This window comes from Natator depressus, chromosome 11 (assembly GCF_965152275.1).
Source record: "Natator depressus isolate rNatDep1 chromosome 11, rNatDep2.hap1, whole genome shotgun sequence".
Lineage (NCBI taxonomy): Eukaryota > Metazoa > Chordata > Testudines > Cheloniidae > Natator > Natator depressus.
Window position 1 is genome coordinate 45,624,624 of NC_134244.1, and position 13,251 is coordinate 45,637,874.

The following is a 13,251-nucleotide window of genomic DNA, read 5'->3' on the forward strand; positions in this document are numbered from 1 at the left end:
CTTCTATGCTCGGGTGAAAATTCATGGGAATTTAGAGGTATTCTTTTGCTCGCTAGAAGAATTCCATATTTTGCTGACAAAAGTAGTTTGACCAGAGGAGAATTTGCATTCTTGGAGTTCAGTTGAATGAGCTGTAATGTGCATTCAAAAATACATTATTTCCTTTATTTCCAGCTTTTGGAAAGCAACAACTTTATCAAGAGTGTGAACAAAATTGGGTGGTGGCCTATCAATGTTTGCATATAAAAATTAAGGTGCCTGTGAGGTTTTGCAAAATTCATGAATTTGGTCAAAGGTGAAATTTTGTCTGTACTTTCAGTAAAGAGTTTCCATGGTGGAATAATGGCTGGAGACAAAGTGAGAGATTGACAAATTTGCCTCAAGTTATTGTCAGTGTGGAAAAATGGTTTTTTATTGCAAAGTGATCAGGAAATAACATTTCCCTCCTCATTTCTCCCCCACCCCTTACACACACACACACACACACACACACACCTGTTGTACAGCATTGCACAATTGGCTGAATGTATTAAGAATCCAATCCTGCAGACATGAGCAACTCTAGTCACAGGAGTAGTTTTTGTGGACTCTACTTGCAAGGCTAAAGTTATTTGTGTGTAAATGTTTGCAGGATTGGGACCTATGAAGACTAATCTTTCTCTGAAGTACTGGATTCCAGTCTTCTGAGGCAAGATAAAGGCTTAATTAGTGACCTGTATCAGTGTGGCACATTTATGTTTGGCTGAAAACAATGGCCTTGGGCCGTCATAGGAGCGTGAACAATAAGAGGCCAACATGCAAATTGGATGGTGTTTTCCCGCAAACCTGCAAAGTGCAATTTTTGTGCCCAGCTCTCATTCTAGGAGAACACTTACAATTAAGTTTTGGAAACGTGGTGGTCCAGCAGAAGGCTGCAGAGAGAGTGCAGGCTGTGGGTAGTTGGGTAGGAGTTACAAGTCTAAAATGACTGCCTGTTATCTGAAAAAACCTTAGATTTCTATCTGCTTCCATTTTTTAACCTACGTGCTTCTATGGCCCTCATCTCAGTGGCATCTCAGCACTACCCACATTAATAGAAAAGAAAACAGCAAACAAAACAATCTGCCCTATCTGCCTGCAGGATTATCTTGAATGTCACACTGTCCCCCATTCTCCTTCTCACTGAAGATATGCTACAGCACACTCAGAAACCATTCTTGGTAATGGCAAAACCTGCAAGACAAACACAGGGTACTTTGCAGGAATCAAATGTATATGGTCATTTCTCACAAATGAAGGAATTACTGGCCATGATGACTATTCTCCACAAGATGGCAGTAGCTTGTGTGCAAAAATCTTTCCAGTCAAATATATTCCTGGAGTCTTTGTGGATGTAGCTTAATTTAACTCTCCCTCTCTCTGCATTTAGTGCCTGCAGAAGGTGCTCCATGCTCAGCTGTCAGATCTGGAGACTGAAGCCCACATACCAGGTACAGCATGGATAGCAGCAGTGCAAGTTTCCCCTCAATGCCTCTCAATATAGGTCTCATCTTTAATCTGGGACAAGCAATTTGGAGCAGAGACTAGTTCAGTATCTGTACCCATCTGGTCCCTGGCAAATGACAGCACTAGTTGTCATTGTGGTGGGGTTGGCTCTGTCCAGTTAGTTATCAATGTTCTTTTAAAAGTCAGGCCTGAAAGAGCTATTTCTGGTAAGATAAGAAAACATCAGCAGGGGAGGTGGCCTGTTAGTGTGGTATTATGACACGTGGCATGTGTATTTTACACAGTACCCTATAAGCCAAGAAACCTCTTCAGCGGTGAGGAGTATTGCTCGGAAACTCTGACATGAACCTCCTAGAATGTCCTGGCTCCTCTGCCTCTCCCACTCCTCAAAGCAGATAGTCCAGCTTTTCCAGTCACCATGGAGTGATTAATCTTCACAACAACTGCATGTGGCCCAAGTAGCCTGAAAGAGGTACTGTGGTACTGCATGAAGCATGCAGTAGGAATGGTGCTTTCAGAACCATGTGCAGAAGTATATCAGTGTTTCAAATATTCTTTGAAACTTGGATGTATTATTCAAATACTTGACTATCTTTGGATACTGAGAGTGATTAGCTGTGGGATCATAACCTAATATTACAAGAACCAGAAATAATATATATTTATGTTGCTTGCATATTTTGGTAAACCAGGACTGACAGTGAGGGAGAGCTCAACCTACTCTGTTCCTTCGATTGGGGATACTGATTCAAGGCAGCCTGTAGGACTCTGGAAAACTTGTTCAGCTTGTCTCTGTGTGTGCAGACATATAAAAACACCAGTCTCCAGAGACACATTTACGTGGAACAGAACTCAGACTTCCAGAATTTTACTGTATGTGTCTTAAGATTAGAGTGGAAAAATCAGGATTCCAGGTGGGAAAATCCTGAGCTCTTTTTTTCAGGTTTGTTAGTGGATTTACAACAAGTCACTGAAGTCTTTTATATCCATTTTATAGATGGATAAACTAGGACATAAAGAGGTTATCTGTCTTCTATAAGTGAATATAGAAACGTAAAAAGCACTAGAAAAAAACAGGAAGTTGAAATGCTGAAGGGATAACCAAAACCAAAAACAATTCAAGCCACCATAGATGCACCAATAGAAGAGTGAATTAAGAAATGCCCATGGAATCATGTGGAATGTTAAGAGTAAATTAAGGAGTGTTAAAAAAAGTCAAAGGACAGAGTTGTCTCCAAAAAGGATAAAGAAAGAAATGCAATACTCCCTTGAGGATTTAGGATAAAGGATCCCTCAGTCCTAGGTAACAGCACAAAGCAGGTTAGGGAACTGCCTGTGGCAATATAGAAGCAAACAAACACTTCAAAAGAACCAAGAACTTGAAAAAGTTGAAAAATGCAGTTAGTAACACACTTGGATCTGAAGAGGAAAAAAAGCCAGAGCTAGCACAGCTGGATGTGAACTTTGATGCTGAATTAAACAAGGTTTAAGAAGAATGAGCCTTTAGAAGAAATGGTCATTGGAGATTCCATGGGGTCAATCAAGGGGTTAGGGAGGGAAAAATCTCTTCTACTCTCTTGCGACCAAGAGCCACTGGTTAGCAGTCTTCTCCGATAGAAGCTGAGCCAGCTACTCATGCTGAACTTATGCAGAGCCTTGCAGATCTGGGGGCTTATTTACCTTGGGATTTTACACAGGCAGCTGAGCAACAAGGACAATATTTGGCAGTCAGTAACCAGGAGACAGCTCTGAGGCAGTACTCTTAACATCTTTGCAAGGTCTCCCAACCAGGCAGCACTTTCCAGGGTCCAGTCCAAGGGTGAATGATAAGGGACAGTTTGTTTGAGCTAGAAGAAGATATATCTATTACTTTGTATCAATCTCTGTATGACACCAATCCCCTAGATAGGGTCTGAAAACTATCCTTCCCTGTTTCCAGAAGCACGATGTGTGTGATAGAAAAGGAACCAACAGTCCTTCGAGCTAAAAATTGCTGAGAAAGTGGAGAGTTTGTACTTTGGAACCAGGAAAGGAAAGAGGAAGAGAATGTTGGTACGTTGAATGAAGGTGTGATGGGGTGCTCTACTTACCACTAGTCTGGTGCCTCCTCCTGGCTGCTCTGGAGATTAGCTCATCAAGTCATCACCCCTTCCTGCAATTGCACACTGTCACTCTACCTCTCTCTGTGGTCTGCAGCCCCTCCTTCGCTCCAGGAAGCGCAGTGTCCTCTTTGCGTCTTGGCCCTCCGGCCAGGTCACTCAGCATTCTCCCTTTCTGGGGTATATCAAAGTCTTTTCTTTGGCAATCCTAGGCAGGCTTCCCATTCACTGCCTCAGGTGCCACTCCTTCAGTGGCTGATAGGAGAACCCAGGCCTGCCCTCTACTATGGGTTCCACTCCAGGGACCCTCAACCCAGCAGTTCCTGGCTTTCTTCTCTCTGTCCTCACTGCTTGCTTGCTTGCTTGCTTGCTTGCTAGCAGCCGCAGCCACTGCCGCCGCCGCCGCCCTTCTCTGGGGGGTACCAGCTCCAAACCCTCCTCCCTCTTCCCAAGGAATGACTGCTTCTCCAATCTGTTGCCAGCTTCCTGGCTTTATAGGCCCCACCTCTTTCTTCCCAGATAAGCCTGCTTGCAATCAATCCTTGCTCCTTGGCTTTTCCTCCAGGTGAAATCAGTGGAGTTAATGGGCCCACCTGGCCACCTTAACCCCTTTCAGTCCTGTGTACGGTGAACACCTCGTCACAGAAGGAGAGAAGGCTGCACTAAGGCCCTTTCTACACCAAAGCCCTTTCTACACTAAGCTAGCAACAATGGTTTTAGGAAATGCTTAAGAAGTGTGGTTCTGTTTAAGACAGTGTGGTGTGAGTACGCTACAGACAAATACTAAGCAGGCCCATTTCAGACTGTGTTCCGAGGGAAGGTGTAGGTGGGAAAGAGCAGGGAAGAGAAGCAGGGGTCTGCTGAGGAGCCCCTTGTCATTTACGAGAGAAGAGGAAAGTTCATTGCCCACATACCCCACTGTCAGACGTAAGTGAAGGGGTGGGAGAGAAGGGAAGAGACCACTCCTAACCAAGGACCCTATCCTCTTTCATACCCCAAGTCCTCATGGAAAAATGGGTCCTATGTTGTGACCTTTTCTTTGTTTTTGTATGGAAGACAGAGGGCCCCCAGCAAGTCTCTGTGCGAGAGGGGGGAATCCCAGAAAAGCGACTCATGGGGTCTTGTATTCCCCTTCTTGTACTCAGTTGAAGATGGTGTCTCTGGGAAAGGATACCTCCTTGAAGGAAGGGGTGAATCTCCCAACAGATCTGGTTGTTCTCCCCCTTAGGAGATGGATCTTCATGTAGCATAAAATGGGATTATAAAAGAACCTCAGGGGAGTTAGGGACCCAGCTTCCACTGGAAGTGAATGAGATCTGAGCTCCTAACACCTCCTCCTCAATATCCCATCCATGGTTGTTCCTGTCCACGTGGGTACCTTTCAGCTACGGCAGACTGCAACTGCTTATTCAGAGGTTTACACAGGAAGTACATGATACCTGTGCACTGTAGTTAGCAAGACCTTTCACCTGATTTCTGAAGTAAGTTCAAAAAGTTGGTTTCAAGCTACAAAGCCCTTAATGGTTTGAGTCCTTCCATCTTAGCAACAGTCTCTCCGCCCAGCTTTGTCTATATTAGCAATTTTCAAGAAGTTTCCCACTGTTGCTCTAGCACTGGTGGCACATTGGTGTAGACAGACTCAGACATTTTTTTTTTTACAGATGGGGGCATGGACTAGTTGCCCAAGTATGTACCCAGGGACCTGGGGAGAGCTGGGGGGGCTTGTCCTCAGGCATCTAGCCCATGCCACTGCCTGTGCTGTCATGGCTTCGCTGCTGTTTTAGCAAACTAGCTTGATTAAAGCCAGCATGATAGGTAGGGATTGTCGAATCGTGGAAGTCAACGAATGGCTACGCAGGTGGTGTCGGAGAGAAGGCTTTGGATTCTTTGACCATGGGATGGTGTTCCAAGAAGGAGGAGTGCTCGGCGGAGACGGGCTCCACCTAACGAAGAGAGGGAAGAGCATCTTCGCGAGCAGGCTGGCTAACCTCGTGAGGAGGGCTTTAAACTCGGTTCACCGGGGGAAGGACACCGAAGCCCTGAGGTAAGTGGGGAAGCGGGATACCGGGAGGAAGCACGAGCAGGAGCGTGTGAGAGGGGAGGGCTCCTGCCTCATACTGAGAATGAGGGGCGATCAGCGGGTTATCTCAAGTGCCTATATACAAATACACAAAGCGTGGGAAACAAGCAGGGAGAACTGGAGGTCCTGGCAAAGTCAGGGAATTATGATGTGATTGGAATAACAGAGACTTGGTGGGATAACTCACATGACTGGAGTACTGTCATGGATAGGTATAAACTGTTCAGGAAGGACAGGGAGGCCAGAAAAGGTAGGGGAGTTGCACTGTATGTAAGGGAGCAGTATGACTGCTCAGAGCTCAAGTATGAAACTGCAGAAAAACCTGAGAGTCTCTGGATTAAGTTTAGAAGCGTGAGCAACAAGGGTGATGTCGTGGTGGGAGTCTGCTATAGACCACCGGACCAGGGGGATAAGGTGGACGAGGCTTTCTTCCGGCAATTCGCAGAAGCTACTAGATCGCATGCCCTGGTTCTCATGGGCGACTTCAATCATCCTGATATCTGCTGGGAGAGCAATACAGCGGTGCACAGACAATCCAGGAAGTTTTTGGAAACTGTAGGGGACAATTTCCTGGTGCAAGTGCTGGAGGAACCAACTAGAAGCGGAGCTCTTCTTGACCTGCTGCTCACAAACCGGGAAGAATTAGTAGGGGAAGCAAAAGTGGATGGGAACCTGGGAGGCAGTGACCATGAGATGGTTGAGTTCAGGATCCTGACACAAGGAAGAAAGGAAAGCAGCAGAATACGGACCCTGGACTTCAGAAAAGCAGACTTTGACTCCCTCCGGGAACTGATGGGCAGGGTCCCCTGGGAGAATAACATGAGGGGGAAAGGAGTCCAGGAGAGCTGGCTGTATTTTAAAAAATCCTTATTGTGGTTACAGGGACAAACCATCCCGATGTGTAGAAAGAATAGTAAATATGGCAGGCGACCAGCTTGGCTTAACAGTGAAATCCTTGCTGATCTTAAACACAAAAAAGAGGCTAACAAGAAGTGGAAGATTGGACAAATGACCAGGGATGAGTATAAAAAATTTTGCTCGGGCATGTAGGAGTGAAATCAGGAAGGCCAAATCACACCTGGAGTTGCAGCTAGCGAGAGATGTTAAGAGTAACAAGAAGGGTTTCTTCAGGTATGTTGGCAACAAGAAGAAAGCCAAGGAAAGTGTGGGCCCCCTTCTGAATGAGGGAGGCAGCCTAGTGACAGAGGATGTGGAAAAAGCTAGTGTACTCAATTCTTTTTTTGCCTCTGTCTTCACAAACAAGGTCAGCTCCCAGACTACTGCACTGGGCAGCACAGTATGGGGAGGAGGTGGCCAGCACTCTGTGAAGAAAGAAGTGGTTCGGGACTATTTAGAAAAGCTGGACGTGCACGAATCCATGGGGCCGGATGAGTTGCATCCGAGAGTGCTAAAGGAATTGGCGGATGTGATTGCAGAGACATTGGCCATTATCTTTGAAAACTCATGGCGATCAGGGGAAGTCCCGGAAGACTGGAAAAAGGCTAATGTAGTACCAATCTTTAAAAAAGGGAAGAAGGAGGATCCTGGGAACTACAGGCCAGTCAGCCTCACCTCAGTCCCCGGAAAAATCATGGAGCATGTCCTCAAGGAATCAATTCTGAAGCACTTAGACGAGAGGAAAGTGATTAGGAACAGTCAGCATGGATTCACCAAGGGAAAGTCATGCCTGACTAATCTAATTACCTTCTATGATGAAATAACTGGTTCTGTGGATGAAGGGAAAGCAGTGGACGTGTTATTCCTTGACTTTAGCAAAGCGTTAGACACGGTCTCCCACAGTATTCTTGTCAGCAAGTTAAAGACGTATGGGCTGGATGGATGCACTACAAGGTGGGTAGAAAGTTGGCTAGATTGTCGGGCTCAACGGGTAGTGATCAATGGCTCCATGTCTAGTTGGCAGCCGGTATCTAGCGGAGTGCCCCAAGGGTCGGTCCTGGGGCTGGTTTTGTTCAATATCTTCATTAATGAGCTGGAGGATGGTGTGGATTGCACCCTCAGCAAGTTTGCGGATGACACTAAACTGGGAGAAGTGGTAGATACGCTGGAGGGTAGGGATAGGATACAGAGGGACCTAGACAAATTGGAGGATTGGGCCAAAAGAAATCTGATGAGGTTCAACAAGGACAAGTGCAGAGTCCTGCACTTAGGACGGAAGAATCCAATGCACCGCTACAGACTAGGGACCGAATGGCTAGGCAGGAGTTCTGCAGAGAAGGACCTAGGGGTGACAATGGACGAGAAGCTGGATATGAGTCAGCAGTGTGCCCTTGTTGCCAAGAAGGCCAATGGCATTTTGGGATGTATAAGTAGGGGCATTGCCAGCAGATCGAGGGATGTGATCGTTCCCCTCTATTCGACACTGGTGAGGCCTCATCTGGAGTACTGTGTCCAGTTTTGGGCCCCACACTACAAGAAGGATGTGGAGAAATTGGAGAGAGTCCAGCGAAGGGCAACAAAAATGATTAGGGGTCTGGAACACATGACTTATGAGGAGAGGCTGAGGGAACTGGGATTGTCTACGGAAGAGAAGAATGAGGGGGGATTTGATAGCTGCTTTTAACTACCTGGAAGGTGGATCCAAAGAGGATGGATCTAGACTAGTCTCAGTGATAGCAGATGACAGGACAAGGAGTAATGGTCTCAAGTGGCAGTGGGGGAGATTTAGGTTGGATATTTTTCACTAGGAGGGTGGTGAAACACTGGAATGCGTTACCTAGGGAGGTGGTGGAATCCCTTTCCTTAGAAGTTTTTAAGGTCAGGCTTGACAAAGCCCTGGCTGGGATGATTTAGTTGGGGATTGGTCCTGCTCTGGGCAGGGGGTTTGACTAGATGACCTCCAGAGGTCCCTTCCAACTCTGATATTCTATGATTCTATGATAGGCCTACATGTGCTACAATCACAGCTCCAATTGCAGTGTAGATATACCTGTGTCAGAGCAGACAGACTTAGATGATTTGGTGGTAAAAACCCTTGAGGCCAGTCTACATGACAGCTCTCATGGTTCGAGCTGCATGAGTACTAGTGCAAAAGTAGAAAATTTTCCCAAAATTTCCAGTGTAGATACCTCTTCAGTGGTCAGCTGAGGAATTTGAGCCATTAGTGCTCTGGAGTTTAAATGGATCAAGGTATTTTCATCGAGGAGCCAGTCCCTCTACTGTGTATCCATGATCCCTGTCACATGTCCACATTACCCTTTTTTCCTAAATTTTCCCACCATTGCCATTACTGGTGCAGCCAACTTTTGGGGCATTAATATAGACTGGATATAGATGTTTGAACCATTATTTTGTCCATCCTGAAGCATGCCAGACACAACAGTGGTTCAAATGCCTGCAGACACTAATGCAGCATCTATACTCATGCTCTGCAACTTTGCTCCAGGGTAGTCAAATATTAGAGGCATGGGCCAACATACAAGCAGAGGTAAGAAATCTTACTCTGTTAAAAATACCTTCACAAAAGTATATTACCAACGTATCCATTGGAAAAGAAAACAAAACCCAAATTAGATTCATCGTGAAATGCAAAAACCTGACCCTTTCCATATAAGGCCCCAATCCTGCAAAGAGAACCGCATGTGCAGACTTTCAATGGGGCTCCACTTGGTCCACCTGCATAGCTCTCTTTGCAGGATGAAAGCCTAAGAATTCAGATATTAGCATGAGCTACATTTAAGCAACAAAATTGTAGTTGGAACAATTGAAGCATTATAAAAAGAATTAATGATTCAGAAGTTAAAAATCTTTACTGCAATTTAACCAGAAGTGATAAATTTGTTATTAACATGTCAACTTGTTGATACAGGATCAAGCATGGTAATACTGATTTAAAACCACACATGGAAAGCAATAGAAAATGGAATAATTATTAAAAGTAATGATTGAGAGCCCAGTATGTGGCAAACTCAAACTAGGTAGAAAATGAGCTCCATTAAAGTAATACACCAAATTTAACTTCTAGTTTGGAATAAATACACTAGGGCTAGAAGCACAAGCAACACAGACTTCTGATGACTAAACAAATGTTATTTTGTTTGGATTGTTCATGATTAACATCCATCAAATCTACCTATGTTAATTTTTAATCCTCTCTAAAGAGAGTGCACATTGATCAGGTTTCTATAATTTCACTGAATGAATGAAACCATTCAGCATAACATTTAGCAAGGTCAAATCACCCTTGCTACTATTTAAAGGTGTTACTTTACTCCAAACAAAGCTAGTCAATGTAATGACATCAGCAGGCCAAGATTATGTAATATTCAGGATGGTAGGTTTTATAGCAAAACCCCCATCTCTTATTGAATTAAGAAATTAATCAGTCATTTTAATAGATTCCATTTGAGTAGCCTATATGACACTGAGATATACTCTGCTAAGATAAGGCTGTCTCCTCACATTTCATCATTTTACTGCCTACTTGACTGGTTGGCAGCTAAGACACTGTCAGGTTAATCCTAATTTCTAAAGCAGTGTCAACTACTATTTCTTTCCCTGGAAATGATACAGAAGGCCCCTATGTGGTTTATGACGCCACACTACCGAACATGAACCTTAAAAAAAGTCTTGTCTCCAGTAAAACCTCCCCTTCTAAGTAACCAGAAAACCTAAAATAGAAATCCTTTAACTAATGGAGGTGGGGGGTAGTTAGAATGAGCAGAGAAATACTGCCAAATTACCTTTGATCCTTTCACCTATTTGTTGGGTCCAGGCAAGAAGAGGTCCTTTTATACTGAGCAGACAAACAAGAGAAGTTAGATATAAAGACTATTACATCATTGATTCTATCTCTCTTCCAGTGTAAAACAAGGCCTCGAGATGGGACATACCAGATATCAAACAGGTGCTAGATTTGCTTGAGACAAAATGTGGTTTATGTTTACTAGGAATTGGGAGAATAAACGTGATTCATGCATATTTTCACACATTTAGAGTGAGTTCAGTTAACTGTCATTTGAGGGGTAACATTCTTAGCCTTTTTTCAGTATTTTAACGCCTCCCAGGTATCTGAAAACATTCATGAAGCCCAAAATTTTCACTAATTTCAGCACAAATGATCACCGGACCTAACATTTGTACCGGGAGTAATTTATTCACTGTTCATCCTTCTTTTGTTTCAAACGTTTTTTCATACAGAGCTAGGTTGTGCCTTGCCACAAGCCCCCAGTGTATGGGACACCTCACTGTTTACAGCCCAGGCAGTAAACTGTACCTTGTCACAGTCTACCTCAGCCGGATTTACCATGCACCGGCCTACACCTGATGCAGCATACGTGTCATAGTGTGCCAGTGCATCTGAACTGCCCAGTAGGTAGGGGGGTGAGCGGAGCCAACGCTCCACCCCCCAGCCCCACCCACACCCACCTGCATACATGTGACGGGAAACAGTAACTCTGTGGAGCTTGCTTCCACTGACCTACTCATGCTGCTACCCAAGATGTCTTGTGCCCCCCACCCCATTCCTCTGAGAGGGAGCCAATTTCTTGCTTTCTTTTAATTAGGGAGCAAAACCAATACCAAATTGTTATTTAAAAGAGGGTTTTCCACAGCAAAATGTGAAATTCTGAAGACTTACTCTAACAGCAGTGGGACACCCCAGGGTATGAAGTGTCATGTGATGGCTGAAGGCACTCTATACAGCAGAGATCTGTGCCAATAGCCTATTAAGGCACACTCTGTTGTAGTTATTCTGGTTATATTGCTGTCTGTTGGTGGCATGATAGGAGCTGATCAGTATGATCCTGGGGGGCTTATTAAAGACAACTGAGCTTCAACAAAATCGTGCTCCTGAAGGAGTCTCCATACATTATGTAACAGACTGGTGGGGGGGGGGGGAGGTCCTTCATATTGCATGTTTATTTCAGTCTTACAAGGAAGTGGGTGAGTCCTGAAGAATACCAGAAATAACTTACGTAATGTATGGACACCCCCTGCATGATTTCAGCTGGTCATCCATTTTGGATTATGACAAGAAATTTCTCCTGTTATCTATCATGAAATCCCATTGTGCAATACATCTTCATCCGTGTGAATATTCTTCTGTTGCTGACTTCTTAGTATCCAGGCATAGGGCCTGATCCTACAAGGGGCTTAGCGCACTCAGATGCCATTAAAGTCAGTGTGATGCTGAGTGCCCCCACTTTAAAGGAAGAACCCAACACCTCACCGGATCTGGCCCTTAGGTCCAATCCTGCAATCATAAGCATGCTTGCAATTTTTTAAAATTACCTACACTCATCCTTTGACCCTCAGTTTCTCTCTGTACTCTTATATTCCTTGATTTCTTTAACCAAGCAGCAGTTATTGACTGGACCTGTTTCAAAACCCAGCTGACAAGAAATGAGTCAGTCCCCCTGTCCAGGGTCTAATAACTAGAACTGGTCCAAAAATATTTTTTTAGAATGTGGGAATTTTGAGAGCATTTTCATTGTCTTTTCTTTAAGCTGACCAATTTTTCACTTTCCGAAACCTTCCATGGATGTCTTGAATATTTTTCCTTCCTAATTTTAATATCATATTTTTTAAAACAAATCTTCAATTTTGTTAAAAATAATCCCACCACATAGCTAAACTGGCCAATAAAATTGTGCAAAGAAAAAACCAAACCAATATGCTAGCAGACAAAAATGTAGAAAAACAAAATAGTTTCACAAAAAATTTGATTTTGAAAAAAGGCCATTGTCTGATGAACACTTTTCCACTCAAAACGTGTCCATAATTTCCACTTTTTCCATTTATTCTGTGTCCTTTACACTGCCTGCCTTCTAGTGACTAAAATCACTTTTTATGCAGTGTAAGGCAGTCTCGAGGACAGGAAAACACACTTGTAAGCTCAAGGTTACATTGCCTTTTCTACTCCCTTATTGACTTATTTTTATTCTAGTCTTCATAGTTTTCATCATCTTAATTCAGCACATTAGCATTCCTCCGATTTTTAATTATTCTCCCTGGTAGTTTCTCTAGGCCCTCTACTTGAACTTACTTTCTATACTTGCTTAACTCTTAAGTAGTGAGCACCTACATTTTCGGAGTTTAGCCCCTGTGATTCTCTTTATTTCATGCATATGTTGCAAGCTGTCCCTTCTAGGGAGAGGCCTTCCAAGTTTGAAAGAAATGGGCGTCTATTCTTTCTCATCTTATTTCATTGTCAGGTTGACTACTGCTGAAGACAGAACTATGACAGTGCACAGTTTTGAACCCAGCCATGAAAATGGCTTTATCATAATCTTTACCAATGCTGCATTACATGGTACTGGACTTGCATTTGGGCCAGAGAGTCTTCTCTCCATCTGTAATTCTGATTTATGACCAAATTATTTTTGAATACTTCATGCCTAATACTAGGAAAAATAGAATGGTGCATTAGAGGCTTACCTGTAAATGTGAATCTACAGTATTCAATTTTCTTGCAGTAGTACTTATTTAGTATAACATATACACAATAGGATTCTTTTATAATATGTACTGAGTGTATCACTTCCTTCCCTACTCTACACATCTTCTCATTACTATGATCAATTTTACTATTTCTTCCTACTGATTAGAATTTAATCCTAGTAAGTCACT

At 43.7% G+C, this 13,251-nt stretch overlaps 1 long non-coding RNA gene across 1 annotated transcript in view; it reads left to right on the forward strand.

Annotated features, from left to right (window-relative positions):
• Positions 1-1,414: 1,414 nt before the first annotated feature.
• LOC141996034 (uncharacterized) overlaps positions 1,415-13,251 on the forward strand; it is a 53,747-nt gene continuing 41,910 nt past the window's right edge. Inside the window, exon 1 of the long non-coding RNA XR_012641469.1 lies at positions 1,415-1,469. This is a non-coding gene — a long non-coding RNA (uncharacterized LOC141996034). The remainder of the gene's footprint in view (positions 1,470-13,251) is intronic.